Source organism: Lissotriton helveticus, chromosome 2_1, assembly GCF_964261635.1.
Source record: "Lissotriton helveticus chromosome 2_1, aLisHel1.1, whole genome shotgun sequence".
NCBI classification, from domain to species: domain Eukaryota; kingdom Metazoa; phylum Chordata; class Amphibia; order Caudata; family Salamandridae; genus Lissotriton; species Lissotriton helveticus.
The window spans coordinates 1,062,866,935-1,062,886,014 of NC_136059.1; the positions used below are offsets into that span (position 1 = coordinate 1,062,866,935).

The 19,080-nt window shown below is 42.9% G+C and overlaps 1 protein-coding gene across 1 annotated transcript in view; it reads left to right on the top strand.

The window, feature by feature from the left end:
• PRUNE2 (prune homolog 2 with BCH domain) overlaps positions 1 to 19,080 on the top strand; it is a 1,307,647-nt gene that overhangs the window by 1,251,818 nt on the left and 36,749 nt on the right. The gene's annotated exons all lie outside the window — the stretch shown is intronic.

A 19,080-nucleotide genomic window follows, 5' to 3' on the forward strand; every position in this document is an offset into this window, starting at 1 on the left:
CTTTGTCATTAGATGCCACAATTAGATGCTGCTATACAATTTTATGACCTATACACCCTACTAGTTACCACCTATTTGTGACTCTCTAAGGTGATAGTACAGCAATTGAATTTGTGGCCCACTCAGTTGCGTCAACGCGTTTCGAAGGTTTTATCCTTATAAAACCTTCTTTATCAAGACTGTGTTTTGTTTACTCTCGTCTTAGCAAAATCTAAAAGTACAAATAAATACAATTACATTACAATTCACATATATTTGGCTTATAGATATACTTTTGTTCACTCCCGCTCTATAATTTTACACATAACAATTTCTCAAAATACATACACTTAAATTCATTTAAAAACATTCTACACCGATATGCTGTGCCAATATCTCTCCTTCTAACACCTCTTCTCACTCATCCCCATTTATCATCACATACTTTGAATTTCCATAGATAAGGAACCAGTTTTAAATTAATCATCCGGTCCAATTTGCTTAGTCATTCTATGGTCTCATATTCATTTTAGATTAACTCTATGTGGCTCACTTGGCCCCACTTTTACCCAGTTCCTCTTCTAATAGTTGTTCTATTCAGTAGGGGCTGATCGACATGATGAAGTATTGCGATCCTATCTCTGACTTCGATTTAATTATGATCCTATTATTTATAACTTCTACTTACTATGTATGATAACGAGGTGAATCCCCAGTTAGGAAAACATATTCGTCAAATACAGCACTCGTATCAAATATTGTTTGTTACAATACATTTTATATTGCTTTTTACATATTTCTAGATATCTTGTGCCAATATTTGGAAGTCCATTGAGCGCCAGTGGGAGGGGATGAGTAGTGAATGTGTCATACAATGAGATGAGTGGATGTTAAGGAATTGTTTTGTACTCAGAGGACAGCCTTGATATAGTTAGTATTTACGCATAACCAAAACATAATTAAAGGCAAAAACATTAACAGCAAAACTCACAAACCAATTTTACAAAAAGAAGAAACATTTCATTATTAAAATGACATCGAAACAACGTACTTTGGTAAAGGGGAGCAGGAGTTATGAATTTTATATTTATCAAACATCTTTCATTCATTTAAAAAAAAATCCCAAAACTATCAGGAATACAGCACATCACACTGTCAGTGCAACAGTAGTTCACTGTTTTTCACAATAGCAATAGTTCTACTTATGTCTTGCCCCTACCTGTTTCTACCCCCACCTTCTCGCCGCTGAACCTTAAACTTAGGGATACCCATCTTTTTATCCCTCAGTGTCGTAGAACTTTCTACTAAGATCTGCAGGGTATCGACTCAGCAATTTGAATGCGAAGGCTATATCAGGAATTTCAAGGCTGATTTCTAGAGGAATCTCTTCAGATTTATCTCTGTGAAAACATCATGAGCCCTAACCTATGGTTGGCAGCTTAGTGTCAGAAGTCTCTTTAATATGCATTCCATCAGGTGCTGCCCTATTGCATTAAAAGACAAATATGTCACCTTCACATTACTTAGCAGGCATTTCATGGCCAATATATTCTATAAATACCCAGGCCTCTGGATCATCGGTTAGTTAGATTTGTTCCATTGCAATTCTAAGGCCAAATTGGCAGCACATAAAGATGGAATCAATTTTGGTAAATTTCCGTAGGTCACTAGGCCTCAGACCTAAGATGTCAAAGACTAAATTGATCTGATTCAGAAACCCTCATATGTCTTTTAATGCACTGAATACCTTTTTCCAAAATGTTTGCAATTTCAGACAGTGGTACTATATATGTATCACCTCACTCAATATGACACAACCCCACCAGTGACTGGTACTAACGGAAGGCAACATCAGAGTAGTCTATCCATAATATAATACCAGCTGTATGCAATCATATTGCGTACTTCCCAGTGATAAATACCTGTAGCTTTCTTAGGGACTGATTACGAATATGGCGGTCCTATGGACCGTCATAGCCATGGTGGCAGTGCGGGCACCCCCGCACCGGCGGTCCGACCACCCTGTTACGAGTTTGGCATTCACACCGCCAAAGGACCGCTGCATCCCCTGGCCATGGGCTGAGGCCTCCAATATGCTTGGCAGTGCCGCTGAGGAACCCAACCAGGATTCAATGCCTCTCCCGTGGCGGGGTGCCAATTTTACCCTGGGTCTTCCTCTTTACCGGATCAGTTCGGGACTTTCCCTAATACCGATGGCCCTGCGGGGTTTCTTGAGGCTTTTGGGGGTCATCTGCACCGCTTCTGTTGCTCCTCTCTTCACTGCGCACTTCCTCCGCCACCAGCCCGCTCGCCACACTTGCTCAACTCTGATTTGCGGGCTGGCCCATGTCGTCTCCTACGCCGGAAGAAGGGAAGGAGAAGGGCAGGCCCGGTCCAATCTTGGCCTCACCTCACCCTCTAGGCCCGAGCCGTCCACAGATCAGTCCAAGTTTCCGGCGTTCTGGCTGTTTAGGTAGTTTGGGGGGCCCTGCAGGGTGGTTGTCTTTTGCGGGGGAAAGAGTTTCTCCAATGGGCTGGGGTCCGCAGCGACTCCTGACCCCACCTCCAGGCCCTGGTGAACCTAGGGCCCGCTCACTGCCTCCCGCAGCCCCAGCTTCTGCACGCCTCCCTCTCCAAGCCCGTGGCGAGTTCCTCGATCGATCGGAACCCGCAGCCGCCCAGCTTCTAGGTGACGTTCTGGGCTGTGGTGCCTTACGCTGGGGCCCGCTGTGTTATTTCTGTGCTGAGTCCATTGCAGCTTGATCGGATGTCCGTCCTATACGGCCGGGGCGCCCCTCAGGTATCTACTATCTATGAGGAGGGGGAATTTGGAAGACATTCCCTCGGCCAGAGCACCTCCGGAGCTCAGTGTGTCCCGTTCAAATCGCCGGCCTCCGCTCGATCTCACCTCCGGACCTTGGGCCGTCCGAGTCTCTAGCCTCACGACTCTCCTCTGATGTTTCGGGCACCCCGGTGTGCTCGTTGTCCGCGAGGGGGTGGGGGGCTCGAGAGTCTCCCCCTCAATCTTTGTCACTTCTGTGGGCTTTCTTGGCCGCCCACGGCCCTGCAGGTCTCCGTTGTTCTGTGCAGCTGCTTGGGGTTACGATACGTCGGCATGTTACCTTGCCGTATCTCTCCCCCTCTCCTCTGTGTTCTCATATTATGCTGGCCGATACGGCTTACAGACGGATATTACTACTCAGCATTAGTAGCCAGGTCCCAGTCGTTGGCGTCTGGAGGCAGGACTACTCGTGGAGCGGAGGATGTCGACAGGATTATCGATGGGCCATCGGACCACTGGTCAGGCACGTCTAGTCCACCATGCTGCTGGCCACGCCTCTGAATTTCAATATTTTAAACATATCATATCGGTTTTTAAAGGGAGCATTATTTTTGTTTTAAATATTTGTGGTTCTGATATTAGTAGAGATATATATTTTTAATGACCATATTTTGCTCGTCAATGTTTGTCAATGTTCGTGTTTATCTTAATTAAGTATAGGATGGCGATATATTGGTAATTTATGTTTTTGGCAATATTTTTATGATTCAATATTGTTTTAAACAATATTAGGGCATTGATTCCTCTGCTATTTTATTGTCAGTCAAGTAAAAGTGATGGTTCCTTTCAATATTCGTGATTGCCAGTCAAACAGTAGATACTCTTTTATTTAGCCTGTCAGGCAAATAGTAAAGATTCTTTGCAGATTGCCTGACTCCCAGTCAAACAGTAGATAATCTCTGCTATTTGATTGACAGACAGGTACATGTTCTTGTGCTTGCTTCTTGCCCCCTTCTGGGTAATTAGTAAGTAATCTCCTATTTAGCTACTCACCAGGACAGAGTAATGTTCCTTCGCATAGCTGCTGGCCAAATGGTACATCATCTCTGCTGCTTAGCTGAATACTGGTTAAATAGCTGTGAAACCTCACAATTTACTGGTGCTCATCTAAAAAGCTTCCTCCGAAAGCACAAGCATTGGCAAAGCAAATCGTTCTGGCTTTTTTTTTTTACAGAGTTTTATATAGCGCGACCTTGACCCGAATCGGGTATCAGAGCGCTTTACATAGCACCAGTTGCATTACATGAGGACACATTCATTTTGAAATATTTTGTTACCTTTGATACTGCAGGATGTATCTAGTCAATGGTGAACTGGTGCTAAAGTTATATTTTTATTTATTTGCAATCATAAACCAGAAAAATAAAAAGAAGGAAAAATTGTCTCTGCTTAAATGTGGTGGACAAATCCTTGCACTAAAGATTACATTTTTTTTAAACATTATAGATAACCAAAAAATAATCAGTGCACATAATTTTAATGGAATAATACAGACACTTCAAAGTAAGCACATTTACTTAGAACAGCTATTGAAACTGAAACTAATGTTTGTTTTAATGCACATAACAGTAAAATGTGATTCTTACTTGCACAAGAAAAGGTATTATTGCCATTGAATTACTGTAACCTGGGGACATAGGTAAAACACGGAAGTATGACTAAAATGAAAAGGATAAAGGGACAAAAAACATTGCAAGTGTAAAGTATTGGCCCAAAATGCTATAACTCATAGTGCCAGAGAGCTAGAGTCTGCAGTGGGCTGACTTATTGCTCATACTTTGCGAATCAAATGATTAATGACAGTTGAATACATGGATGCGGAGTAAGATGTCTGACCCAAAGCCCCTCTATGTATGTATATAAATTATGTAATTCATTTATATTACATGAGGATAGCAGGACATGAAAGCTATCTGTAATCCAGACCTAGAACATTTCCCACAAGAGCTGCGTTCAAGTGAATTGAAAGGAGTTAGATACAGGAGTAATGCCACCGAACATGCTGCTGAAACCCAGGGCCCTCGGCGCTGTATTATTAGAGCCAAAATAAACCCAAATAAAATCCATCAGTGGAATGTTTTGGTTGCCCAAAAAAATCAGCCATACGGCCATGGCTGTGACATCGATGAATTTATTGCCAGATGTACTTGTGCCAAAGCAGCTGAATATTTCATACTGTTGATATACACCAGTGATTGAAAACAACGCATTAATGAGTGCCGCTCGCATTGGAGTTCTGGTCACAGCATTGCAGCCTGCTGTTTGGAGCCCTGGATTTGCAAGCCTTGTGGGAGAGAGACCCACCGCTGATAGAGGAGGACGGGACTGCGAGGCCCACCAGGCTGTGCGTGAGCCACCGAGCACACCTGCCGCCTCTTCCCGCGTCTCGCCCCCCTTCTCTGAGCTCTGAAAACTCCTCGCGGCCCCCGCTCCGCGGGAGCCGCTCGCATTGGAGTTCTGGTCACAGCGTTGCAGCCTGCTGTTTGGAGCCCCGGATTTGCAAGCCTTGTGGGAGAGAGACCCACCGCTGATAGAGGAGGACGGGACTGCGAGGCCCACCAGGTTGTGCGTGAGCCACCGAGCACACCTGCCGCCTCTTCCCGTGTCTCCGCCCCCTCATTAATCCCCGGCATAAGACCAGGAAGCATAACGCGTTAGCGGGACGCGTGTGCGGGACGGATCCCGGGACGAAGCCCGGACTAAGGGCGGACCCTCTGAGACCCTCCGAGAACCGAGGAGACCGGACTGGGCATATCCATTCGTTTGCAGGTACTGACTGTTTCTGGAATTTTTGTAACACCACCGCCAATTACTTTGTCATTTTCTCCCTATTACCTATAGATGGCTACCATCAACATTGAGCAACCCATGCAGGATAAACAGGGTTTGCTGCTAAATGGGACATTGGATAATTACTTTCCTAAATCATCACCTGATATTGCTAGGGAGATTGTCCTGGCGGAGCGGCGGGCAGATCGCCGCCGTTCCGTGGAAAGCATAAAGAATGGGTCTGTTTCACTACCTTTAACTCCCGTGATTGGTCCTCTTGACACTGTTACTGGTATAATAGCCAATGAGCCGATTCTTATATTGGATAACCTACTCCCGGAAGTAAATATGGCTTTACTTTCACCAGATACCGTATCCAGGGCGGATACGATTAGCCTGCCTGTAACACCAATCGCAAGTAGTTCAACGACACCGAAGGGAGATGTTCTATCACAACTGCATGCAGCCCGTAATAAGGCCAAAAAATTGCCACTGACGGGGAAAATTTATGGTCCGCCGCCGAACAAAAAACGGCGGAAAAGGTGGGATCCGTTGCAACCAAAATTGAGCTGCTCTGACTTTGGCCAAAAATTGGCTATGGTTGTCAAGAATCCCTGTGTTGCACAATCAGATTTAGAGGGGATCCACACCATATCGACATCCCCAGCGATACCTAATACACCTGCAGATAAGGAGGACAGTATGGACACTAGTGTGATCGATGATGTTCATATTGAGACAAAGGGTTCTGTGTCCCTACTTGATATTGAGAATCTGATAAAAACTTATTCTGCATCTATTCTGGAGAGGTTAATGGAAGTGGAGTGCAGACTGTCTTCAATTGAGAACACATTGGTTAAAAAAGATCCTGTAGGCCATAAAGGTGTTACCAATGTAGCCAGTCAAGTATCTAACAATGCACCACAAATCTTGTCATCTACAGCCCATCCACCTCCATCTACCTCCCCTTGTATTGTTCCTATCCCTTCCGCAATTACAACTGCCTCTAAATCTAAGGGGAATACAGTATCAGCCATTGTACATCATCATGTATCCCCCAGACCATCTCAATCGAAAACTGCTGATCTAATTGTTGGGTAATGTTACAAACAAAACTAGTGATAATACATCTAAAAGCATTGGTAATAAAGCTAATCCAGTTTTGATGAATCCAACAAGGGAGGCGAGGGAAACCAAAAAGGGTCCCATTGCCCGAACTTCCACCAGAGGCAGTACCATACGTGGTAGTTCTAACAGGTGTGCCGGTCCTTGAACAAAATAAGAGGGAGGGTTTTTTCCAATTGAAAAATAAGATAACGCATTGGCTGAGAATGCATAGGCCAATTGCAAATCATATCAATGGGGAAATAGTTCATGTCCGTCGCCTTGAATGGTTGGGGGGTAGAACCAAAGACATTGATGGTGACGTGGTGGTTGTGAATTTCAGGGATCCCAATGCGGTACATTTTATTTTGAACTGGCAGACAGGGAGTTCTAATAATACTATAATTCCAAGACCCCTAACGTATTTTTATCCAAGGTCAGTGGTGTTTCCATCTCAATATCCCCCTTCACACTGTATAACTCAAACTCAGCCACCTAATTACCCTCTTGTACAGAATGTTGGGAGTAATCAACATGTCCAGTATCCTCCGATTCAACAGAGTATGAGAAGTATGCATTATGCCCCTTGCCCCGTGACAGCCCCAGACCCCCTGGGATGGAACTACGTTCCATTTAGAAATCAAAGTTTTCAAAACAGAAGGATGGACCATCTAAAACCTTTCACACCACTTGAAACGTCAAATCGATTTGACGTTTTCAGTGGCCTTGATAACTGCGATTGAAGTTCCCCGAACGGGGGGGATGAGGGTAGAGACTTAAGGAATCCCACTGTTCTGGGAGAAGTAAATGAGCATAATTCATTGTCAACTCTAGTATCCCGATCCCCGGTTAAAACTGTAATTTCTGATATAAATATTCCTGAAGAAAAGGTAGAACCAACACGCATCTTAAGCTACTCACCTTCCGAGGGAATATCCTCGGCAATCCAATTGGTAACACACATTGGTGATAAGACGTCAAGGGTCAATATTGCCATGCCCTCTGTACTTGGGGTGCCGGTTAACCTGGTTTGCTGGAATATAGCCGGGGTTGCCAGCAATTTGAGGGATCCCGAGTGGGCTACTTTTATTGAATCTTTTGATTTTTGCTTACTCCAGGAAACATGGGCAGTTGATACTCCCCACAGGGTAGGCTATAAGACCTATGGTATTGGGGCAACCCCCTCTAGAAGTGGAAGGTCGTCGGGGGGTCTCTTGATTTGGGTAAAAACCAATCTAAAGGTTAATATTGAGGTGATAGACGTGAATTCTGTAGATATCCTAGTATTAAAAATAATAACCTCCAATGGGAATAAACTATTCCTAATAAATATCTATAATAGGCCAACCTCCTCTTCAAAGGAATCTTCAACTGTTTCTAAGCTGGATTGCTTTTTGAGAGGGTTGGATCCTAGGGAGGATTTTGTTATTTTGGCTGGGGATCTGAATTGTAACTATGAGCCTGTTTCGGGCCTAAGTGAGATTTTTGAGGAAGAAGATCAGGCAAATAATATCCCCTTCCTCTGGAACATTAAATCGGTTAAATGTTCCACTTTGGCTCTCCAGCTGATCAATTTATGCACAGAGCACTTCCTTAGGGCTTGTAACGGTCGGTTACCGTCTGACATCTTAAAAAACCTACCTTTAGCAGGAACACCTATAAGAGTAATTTGGATTTTGTGATAGTTTCCATCCCCCTTTGGTCGTATCTTATGGATCTCGAAATAATGGAGAGGGCCGAAAGCGATCATTTTCCCTTAAATTTGACCTTAGATGTTGCACTATTTAGTGATCCTTTTTTACCACTCTCATCTGAGGAAGGTGTTGGTGACAGTAATGAGATCCATATCAGTAACAACAGAAGATCGCTAAAATGGCCATTTATTTTGGATCGTAGTGATATTCTTTGCGAAATATACTCACTTTTTGCTGGGACCTTTGCCTCATACTTAAGTCTAACTCCTGAGGAGGAAGCAAAAACCCACTTTTTGACTATACATCAGGAGTTTTTTCTTAAGTTAAAATCATTGGTAACAAAAATGCTTAAAAAAACCCAGCAGAAGACCCCGAATCTGTCTCACAGTAAGCCTTGGTATGACAGATCCTGTAGAGAGTCTAAGAGGGAACTGTTAATTGCGATCAAATCCAAGTCGCAATTGGATGTACAACAAGCTAGAAATAACTATAAATCTGTCCAAAGGACCTCAAAAATTGCGTGGGAGGAAGAGAAATGGGCGGAATTGTTGTTAGCCGCAAGATCACGCGATACTGTAGCTTTTTGGAGGTTGGTAGCAAATGGGAATAATGTAGGAAGGGTGGCAAAGGACACCTTTCTAGATGAGCAAACTTGGGTAACCCATTTTACTAACTTGTATAGGAAATATGATGATCCTCACATAGCATCCGAAACAGTAAGTTATGAAACTCCAGCGGATCCGCTTGTTTTTACCTTGGGGGAAACAGAGCTGGCTATAAGCCAAGTAAAAACCGGGAAAGCTCCAGGTTTGGACAAAATCCCTGGGGATCTTTACAAACATGACCCAAAAATATGGGCACCCTATATCAATTATCTGTGCAATAAATTATCATATAGCTTAGAATTTCCTGAAAGTTGGAAGGGAGCTGAAATTGTTTTAATATATAAAAAAGGAGACAGGAAGGATCCCTGTAATTATCGTCCAATAAGCTTAATGGACATCCTTCAGAAAATGTACTCAAGCCATATTTTAGTACGAGTGAGTAATTGGTTGGATGAAAATTTATTTTTGACTAAATTTCAAGCCGGGTTTAGAACAAAAGTCAGCACTATAGACCAGTGTTTTAGATTCTGCTGCCTCTATTGGAAGTACGTAAAGATAAAAAAGGCCCATCTATATGTTGCCTTTGTTGACTTAAGGGCAGCATTCGACTTGGTCCCACGTGATCTTCTGTGGAAAACGCTGAGTGCAGCGGGCATGCCAAACAATATAGTAGCCCAGATTATAAAATTACATGAAGGGAACTTTGCAAGAATTAGATGGGGTTCAAATGGCGAATTATCACAAAAAATTCCAATTGAACGCGGAGTTCGCCAAGGCTGCGTCCTGGCCCCCACGCTTTTTTCCATTTTTGTGAACGATATTCCCTCATACTTAGAAAGATGCAAAAATGACGCACCTAAATTGAACGGCGAAAGGGTAGCATCTCTATTATTTGCTGACGATACTATTCTGATATCCCAAACAAAAAATGGCTTGCAGATTTTATTGAATACCTTTAACGACTATTGTAGTCAAAAGGGGCTAGAGATTAATGTAAAGAAAACGAAATACATGGCCCTAAACCCAACCAAACCAGACAAGGGGTGTCTAACTTTAAAAGGAATAAAGTTGGAATCAGTTCCTCATTTTTCATATCTAGGGGTGACACTAGATTCCAACTTCACCTGGAAAGCACAATTAGAAAAAAGCACATTACTATTTGCTCAGAATGTTAAACCAATACTTAGAGAGCAAAGTTTAAGCACTAGTAAAGCGGTGTTTCCAGTAATGGAACTTTTTAAATTCAAAGTTCAATCATCAGTGCTTTACGGTGCAGAACTATGGGGGTCGAGGTCCAAGGAGACCTTTAGCCTCCAAGATAATAACTTCTTGCGAAGCTTGGTAAGGGTTCCGAGAGGAACACCATTAGTACCCCTGCAATTGGACCTTAATTTTAAAAGAACAGACCATCATGCTCTTATTAGACCGCTTATGCTATGGGTAAGATTGTGGCATGTCCCTGAACTTCAGGCATATAGAGAAGGGCTGATAGAGATCATGGCGCTGGACAGCCAGAAAAAAATCCCATGGCTTAGACATGTTAGTACTTGGTTTAATAACATAGGTCTGAAACATTTTTGGGAGAACCCGGAGCTGTTACCATCTAACCCCAAATTAGTCCTGAAAAGAGCCTTTTGGTCCTATGTAGCAAACATGACTGTAAATAGCACAACCAGTGGTTCATTAGTTTCAAAATTTCTAACTTTTAAGGATGAACCCTTTTACGAGACCTTTATGGACGAAATAGAGCCCCCACTTGCCAAAACATTATTTTTAAAGTTCAGATATGGTAACCTTTTAATAAAATCAACTTTGGCTCGTTGGGCAAGGAACCGTGATCCATCTTCCGAGGCATTGGACGAAGCTTGCTCATTTTGTGAAAATAATCAAATAGAGAATGAGCAGCATATTCTTTTCTTCTGTCCCTTGTATGGTCAAGAAAGAAAAAGATGGATCAAACCAATATGCCTACTGTTAGGCTTGAGGTCCTGCCCTCAGGCTCTGAGAATTTTAACTACAAACACTTCGCAACAGATAACATTTAGTGTTAGTAGATTTTTACTTTCTATTTGCTACCGCAGGAAAAAAATGGGCCACCAGCTGTAACCGAGTTTTCTTTATTTATGTACTTGAATTATGGACTTGAATTTGCTTCCGATAGCACCACTTAACTGAATTTGCTTTTAGAATTACTGAGGTGTCCTCCAGTCTCATATGATTTTATTGTCATGCTCCAAGTATCTTCTAACATGTGTTGCACAGTTATTTAGAATGTGTTTAATATTTTAATTGAATTTGATTACTTTTATTGAATTGTAATGCTTATATTGTTCTTTTATGGCGTAAAGCCGAAATAAAGATTTGAAATGACTGCCAAATTAGTGCAAGCACAATTAAGATTAGGAAAGCAGAAAAAACATTCTATTATTATTGTGCCGATTGTCATTATAGACGCTTTAATAGTTTGAATGTGAGCTCAGTTGAGGCACTGTGTAACAGAGGTGGTGTTCCTGTTTGCATTTCTTGAGAGTGGCGCTCACTGGATGAAACCTATAATGGAAGTGTAAACCTCTGCTTTGCTCCACCATCATACAGCACTCTTTTATTAACAGGCTGACTGAAAAGGCATATGCACAGAATGTTAAACATTCCGAAGGGAACCGTATATCCTAGCTTACAGTATTTACTTTCTAATCTGAGGCAGCATGTTTGAAATGACTTCAGTTAGTCACTCTAGATTCGTAGTAGTGTTGTTTTCACAAACTCGCCTTGCATTTACAAAGTTGTGGTTTGTTAATCGCAAGGCCACACTTGAAACTCTTAGGAGCTACAAGTAGGATCTTTCTTAAGAAAATGCTTAGCACTGTTGTGGTAGATAAAAATAGCTTTTTTTTCCTGAACTTAAATCGACAGCGTGCAGAGGATTGTCACAGGTACACTGTGGATAGGATGAAAGAAAACTGTAATCAAGCAAGAGAATGTCATGATGCCGGAGAAGGAACAGAAAAGACCTAAGTTCAGGGTTTTATATTCCACGATAACGAGTATGTCCAGTCTCATCACTTACATTTCGTATACTGTAGGAAGTGAATGGCGCATTAAGTGCAGATGAAATATTGTGCAAACAAGCATTGGCAAAGCCAATATTTGTCGCCTTTGAGAGCTACTGGCTTTGGCATTTTTTTGTAGCCATGCTGTACAGCAGTGCGATTGTGTTTCAGTGTGGCTAAAACTCATTTTAAAAAGGGCTATGACACAGTCAGGGCTAATGCACTTTAAAAAAAAACGCATTAGCGCTGAATGCTGTATAATCCTTTATTATGATTATGATGATTATTATCTATCCTGCACCAGCTACGCTGCTATACAGTAGCTACAAATCATTGCTGAAATCGAAAACGCCCATGCTGTACAACATGAACAAAAGGCAATGGCTGAGCCAGTAATTTTAAAGTCAAGACTTATTTACTTTTCAAAAGCTGGCTAGATATCAGCTCAACACCCGTGTTAATCTAGGCAAATCATTTCATCTCCCCATGCGTGAAAAAGAAAAAAATACAGTTAGAAAAAAGTCTTATCACTTAAAAAAAGAAAAATATTGCACCATTCCCATGTCTTAGTAAAATTACATTTGGAAGCAGATAACATCGGTTGTCACAATAAACATCCACTTCAAAGGAGAAACGGGATTCTTTGAAGTGCGTGTCACATAGTAAAACAGATTCAAATGGCAAGAGTTTCAACAAGGACAGGGTAGAAAGAAATTAAAGTAGTACCTCAATCAGAGCGCAATCAGCAGGAGGACAGCAACCAAACGGAACCAATCAGTACTTGGTTTATACTCCAGCCAAAAGCAGAGGAAGCCAAGCCAGAACACGCTGACAAATTAGAAGGCAGCAAATAAGAGTGACAGTGAAGCTAACAAATGTCAAGTTGTATACAATATCGCTTGCAAGTTGCAAACAAGAGCACATGCACTTCATGCTCTGATGATTTCGAGCAAGTGGTCTTTGTGTACCCAGAATTACAGCTAAAACTGCCTCATAGTGAATTTAAAGATCCCAGAGAGGAAAAATGAATGTTTCCAGATAGTGAGGAATAGGTGTGGTCCAGCCATTCATGGTCTGGAACCCCATCAGATACTTTCTTTCACACTAGTTCAGAGGATGTAAGAAATAAAAAAGGGGGGAGAATCCATCTCTTCCTACCACAGACTCTTCCCAGATTAGGAATGGATGAGAACTCAAGACCCCAAACCTGCTTGACCAGCGACTTCAAAATGAGTCTTAGAGAGAAGGGTACCAGCTTTGGGGGTGCTGTTGAAATCCCTCAAGAAATATATTGCCAATATTATGCCTAATGTTCATTTATTTGACTTTTCATCTGAGCAGGAACCATATGACACCATACTAGTGAATAAATAATCAGAGAGGTGGAACAAACACACAAATATATTTTACTACATCAGTTAGGTATTGGGAAGGCAACGCGCTGATTTGATCAATTTGGTGCTGTCTGGTTGGCGGGTGGGAGAGAGGGAGGATGTTTGATTAGAAATGTGTACTCAGAAAATGAACAATACTGAGAAATGAAAAAGTCCTTGTCAGAGTAAGAAAGGCAGCGAGAGGGATGGTTTTCACTTGGTTCCGCAAAATGCTAGTAGAACAGTTTAGAAAAAACTCAAAAATGAATGCATGAATGCTTGAGAAACATTGGGAGTCTGTCAATCAATTTCTGGAGCCCTACAGGAAATAGAGAAACGTATTTGTTTCTATGATATCTCTATCAAGGACTGCTTACGTAGCAACTTTGGTAATATGTGGCCCTGTATGAAAACTGAGTTTTCGATAGTTCACCAAAGCCCCCATAATCAACAGAAGAAGAGGGAAGCCTAATTACTGCATCATTATTTCAAAAAAAAAAAGAAAATTGCTGTGCAACTGTAAACTATTTTGAAATTGTGAAAATTACTGTCAAATTGCTGCCTTGGCCAGAAGTACCGCAAAATATTAGGTAAACTTGGGCATCAAACGCTTTTCTCGTGCCTGGATAATAACACAGGATTTCTGACTGAAATCCAGGTATACTTTGAATAATTGAATAATTTTTAAAGAGCTAAATTCTCTGAAGAGACAGCCTCGTGAGCATCAATTAAGAGCAATAGTAGAGTTGAAGGAACTATTAACAAACTTGGAGTACGAGCAGCCAAACCACAGCTCAGACACCACCGATTGACTGAAGCCAAGCCCAAGTCAGACACCAAGGACAAGTTAGGTTAGTTACCGGCAGGATACTCCCTCTCCATGCCTGAGATGAAGATGAACAGCGGCTTAGGTCCCTTTTACCATTTCATTTAATTCTTCACGGTTGTAAGTCTCCTTCACTACAGGGGTGTGCATCAATACAGATTACTTCTGTAATACCACACATGTGGTGCAGCCTTATGGTAGGAGTGAGCTCTGTAGACCTGCTTAAGACATTACATGGAAGGCCGAGCTCACAAGTCTACACTGTATGGATTGAATATTCTTCCTCAATGTAAAAGTACTGTGTATTCTGTTGATTTGTTACAAAAATTCAATAAAATGAGTTTATACTTTTTTTAAAATTATTTGTGGGTGCAGTTTAAAGCTGCTAAGAATAAACTCATGCTGTGCCTGTGTGTGGAGTCAGCGACCCCTCCAGGAGATCTCACAGGAAAGTATTCTTGGTGAAACTATTTCTTTAGTCACACTGTGAAGAACGACGTCATACAGAACAAGTGGCAATTTGGCACCACGAGACTCACTGCCAAGTGTACCACTTGACAAATCTAGGCTAGTTCAAGTTGATTCCTTGAATTATTTCAGACATAGGAAGCAGATAAATAAAAATAAAATAAGATCAAAAGTACTCCTGTAAACCATTGTCAATCCCTGTTGACCACCCGTCTAACGACTGTGACAGGAATAACCCTTTACACAACCTTTTTAGAGTTCTTGGTCCAACTTTGCCCCCAAAACAGCAACAGTGTTTGCAAACAGCAGTCAGAAGTTATTGGTTTTAAAAATAGAAAAACAGAACACCCCTAATTAAGAGGTGGAATACGATAAGAAGTGCAAATGTCAACGTCCGAATCTGCTTAAGATGTGCATCTTGGAAGTTTACGGTCTTTTATAACCTTTCCATAGTCACCTGGAATGACACATCTTAAGAACATTATGGTGATGAGAAGCCTTTAGCTGGGCTTCAGGAAATCTTGGGACCACACATGCTTTTAGGAATGCCATACACATTTAGCTGAGTTTCCTCTTACCGACTTGGTTATTGAACAAGTTGACTCTTCACTTTTAAGGAAAGGTCCCAAAAACAACAACAGCACTCTTGTTATGAAAGGGTCACCACTTGTTCCTTTTATTCTTACTCCTTCCTTTGAGAATATTTTGGGGCTCTGCCATTGAAGGGAGCAGGAAGGATGGCTCGCTTCATCTGAAATTTAAAAGTGGTAGGGTGAGCTGGGGAAGCGAGCAGGCGGGATATACACTTCTCCACTCACTAATGCAAGTCTTACTCTCCATTTGCAAATCGAGTGGGCTCCATGGACTGGTTCCATCAATGAGAAAAGTTAATTGTCACCTTCTAGTGCACTGTAGTACTTCTTTAGCTCTTTATATTTCCCAATAAATACCATAGTGCTTTCTGATTTGGAGAAATAGTCTGCTGCGCTCACTCAAAATGGTGTAGGCTCCGACTATTAGGTAGGCAGGCTCAATGGGCTCCAGAAGGCTAGCTTTTTTTAGGAAGCAGGCACATAACCTGGGCTGAGCTATTAAAAATATACATTTTAGGTTGTGGAGTGAGATGGGAAATGTGCAGCTTGAGGATGTTTTGATGCCCACAGTTATGGCAAAGAGTTCGCCTGCAGCAGAAGAACATGTGTAAGCTGGCAGGCAGATGACACAGCCTGTCTGAACATGTGTCTAGCAGCACCTTGAACACACAATGCACAGCACCACCAGTGCACACCTCTATCTTTAAAGATCACTCCATGTACACTGCGTGAGGATGTTTGGAAACAGAGATTCACAGCTGGCATCACAGAGCTGTTGCTGGTCATGAAACCTTTCACCACTGCAGAGTCAGGGGCAATAAAAGGGATCCGGGGGCATGCCATGGTAAAGGCACTGTTTATTGGACGCGCTGCACACCCTGGCATGCGCGCTGCACGGCATCCCGACAGAGGGCCAGCATCTCTGAGAAGCCAGACCACTAATGAGGCTTGACCAAGAGAAAAAACACCGAAGTGGAGGCTAGTGCTATTGGGCTATTGAGGCACAGGTGCCAGCAGGGAGGGGGCACAGTCAGGAACACTGCTGCTTCCAATAACATTCGGTTTATTTTCCCACAAAGGCATTTTATTTTATGACCTAAATTTAATAGGCTCAAGTTTTTCGCTATCTATTTCTCTACCATATTACAGCATACTTAGCTTGCCAAGTGTCCCCATCTCTCACCCCCTTTTCCTTTTCAATATGTGATTTTGGATTTGTGTCTTCCCTCCAAATAAGGCTAAGATGTTGTCCTTTAGTGCGGAAACTGCTCTTCAAGGTCGCCTGTCTGTGACCCTCAAATCATTTGGGGGTCGCTCATGCTAAATTAAGGCGCACCTCAACTTCTTCCAAACATGTGCGTTCAGGCTGGTAAATATAAAAAAGAAATGAGGTTGTGGGAGTCAAAATGGGGTTCACAATAACAAAATATACATTGAGAGATCACTAACAATTTTGGTTTGTTCCTCAAAGGAGGACAAACGATGATGAAATCGGCCTACCATTGCAACATAGGAAACAGGAAGTTAAAATAGACCAAAATATAATATGGCTCTCAGATCCCGACGTCGGTTGGTGGGTGCGCCTTCTTTCTTTCGTCTAACATTTATTTTGTCAACACACTTCCCACGCTTTATTATTTCATAATAACATATAAACTGCGTCCACCAAAGAGCCCCACGTATGGTTAAATACATCTGTGATTGTTGAACTCTTTATCTGACAAAGTCATTTAAAAGCTATTTTTATTTCAGGCATTTAAGACAAAACGACGCGCAAGAGCTGAGAGAGGGCTTTGGATGGAATATTTACTCATAGCTGGGGCAGCTCAAGGCAAGGCGTGCTTTAAACACGAACATGGTCTTGGTTTAAGGATATGGGTGCCCCGTGATGATTGAGGAAGCTCTCGGCGCTCCTCATGATCAGTCACATAGGGTCTGGTATCTTAGACTTAACACACTCATAATTTCCTGCTCAGGAAACCATTGCTGTAGTTTAAAATTCAGAAACGTCTCAAACATATGTGTTGACGTCATGGGTGTAGGAGAGTAGGTTCTGCTTCCTATGGTTACCCCCACTGTTTGCTTTGGTTCTCTTGTTTTTCGACTTTAGTCTGGCTGTGGCCCTGCTAATCATGCCCACAGCCTAGCTGTTCTCTCTCTAAATTGATGCCATGTACTTTAGGTACATACCAAATTGGTTACTGGGTCACCCTTGTGAGCCCCTGTATAGTGTACCCTAGGTACCCAGGGCATAGGTGCACCCTAGGCCTACCAGGGGCTGCAGCATGTATTGTGCCACCCCTGGTTTGCCTTCCAAACTGACTCCACAGGTCTTATCACACAGCCTGGGTAAGGTAGTTTAATCACCCCTTACTTAGTTATAGTATACCTATATCTAAATACATATATAGACACATATACACCTATAAGTCACTCCTATGGCAGACCTCGACAATCCTGGAGGTAGAGTGCTTGGTTTTATGTGAGAGGGTGCCCTAGCATGAGCTGAGCCCCTCTGCAGCTTTCAGAACCATCACCTTATAGCTGTTCTATGATATAGCCATACCATATACTCTTAAGTGCATTATAATCCTCCCGGTTATTGCTAACTTAGGTTTGGCTTTATCAAAACATGTCGTGTAAGGTGTCAAACACTTTAGAATACTACCCCCCCTGCCAGTTCTGGCCGCGGGGGTAGCATTCCACCCTTCTAGAGGGAGAAGACATGTAGTTATTGGTAAACCCGGTTAAAGTTAAACAGAGCCTCAGCATCACAAAATGCATGCTGCTGCCACAGACACGAGTCTGCCCTTTTGCTAATGGACGAAACTCCGGCAGGGGAGGCCTGGACAATAGATTTCTTGTCCAGGGGGGTGCTGGCACCTCCCCAGACAGGGTTTTGTTTATTGGGGCAGGGAGGGCTGCATTCAGTGAATGCTTTCCAGACACTGCCTGGGGCACACTAGGTGCTCCATGCATTTCCCAGTTCAAACCGGTTGCTGGGGCACTCTACCCCGGCTCTGGCACGAAACTGGATAAAGTGAAAGGGGTGTAACCACCCCCTCTCAGGTCCACCCATAGGAGAGACATTAAAGATTGTCCAGCCCCTAAACTTAGTATAAGTATAGGAACCCAGTCCCTAGGACTTTAGATTACCCTGGACGAAACTCTGAAACATATATCCTGGACCGTCGACATTCCATTTCGACTGGAAGATGGAAGACGTCTCCCTTGTGGTCAAGGAGTGACCACCCTATTCAAACAGGCACCAATAGCAACTTTGCTGGTCTGCATTTTCCTGTGACACAGAAGACGGACTTCCAGACATCTCTGACCCGACCTTCTCTCACAGCAAAGCTGAGACCCGTGTTGGACACGAGAGACGTGGGACCGGAACTCCTGGACATCCTGCATTTTGCAAGCTGCACTCACTTCACGAGGTAACTCAAAGTCGTGCATTGGGGTGCTTGAAGCTCCAGACCCGAGCACCACTTGCACTGAAGCTCAGAGGCCCCCACTCCACGAGTATCCCGTGGGCCCCGCTTTTTCATTTCAGCTCAATGCGTCTTCGCCTTTCCGAGTCCGTTGGCTAGTGAGCCCCCCAAAGACTTTTTTTTAATCTAACTTGCTTTCCTGGTTGCTCTAGGCTTGCTCCAGCTTCCCTACAAAGGAGAAGGGCCACAGACCTTGCTGGTCTGCACCAAAGCCAGTCTTGACATCCTGCGAGGTTTGCGTTTGCCAAGGCTTGTTGGGTCCAATCCGGATACCGACACCGAC